The following is a 968-nucleotide window of genomic DNA, read 5'->3' as shown; positions in this document are numbered from 1 at the left end:
TGTGTACGTGAAAATATTATCTATAAAGCCACAGAAGAACTGTTGTGCGTCTCCTAATAAAACACAATAGGTGTTGTATATATATATATATATATATATATATATATATATATATATATATATATATATATATATATATGTATATATATATAATTTATTCATTTTTGCTCATTATAGTAAGAAGCATCAACAGAACAAGTGAATAATAAACAATCTCTATGCATTCTAGTGCAAAGATCTCACAAAAGAGACACATGGAATTACTTCTCAAAAATGCACTTGCTTCCACTTACTCTAGGTTTGCAGGGGCTTTTTTTTAAAATCAGATTTGCTAATGGAAACCCAATGTTAACCAGTTATAAAGATGATAATCTATTAACCAGGTGATTTTGAGTAATCAACAAAATAGTAGCTGAGGTTAACTAACTGGATAGACAGACAGACAGACAGACAGACACAGACAGACAGACAGACACAGACAGACAGACAGACTGATAGAGAGACTGATACAGACGGACAGACAGACAGACAGACTGATAGACAGACTGATAGACAGACAGACTGATAGACAGACAGACAGACAGACAGACTGATAGACAGACTGATAGACAGACAGACTGATAGACAGACAGACTGACATACAGACAGACAGACAGACAGACAGACAGACAGACGGACTGATAGACAGACAGACGGACTGATAGACAGACGGACGGACTGATAGACAGACAGACAGACTGATAGACAGACGGACGGACTGATAGACAGACGGACGGACTGATAGACAGACAGACGGACGGACTGATAGACAGACAGACAGACAGACAGACAGATAGACAGACGGACGGAATGATAGACAGACAGACAGATAGACAGACAGACAGACAGACAGACAGACACAGACAGACAGACAGACTGATAGACAGACGGACAGAATGATAGACAGACAGACAGACAGACAGACAGAC

This window comes from Sinocyclocheilus grahami, unplaced genomic scaffold, assembly GCF_001515645.1.
Source record: "Sinocyclocheilus grahami isolate Dianchi unplaced genomic scaffold, SAMN03320097.WGS_v1.1 scaffold817.1, whole genome shotgun sequence".
NCBI lineage: Eukaryota > Metazoa > Chordata > Actinopteri > Cypriniformes > Cyprinidae > Sinocyclocheilus > Sinocyclocheilus grahami.
This window is presented reverse-complemented; position numbering follows the sequence as displayed.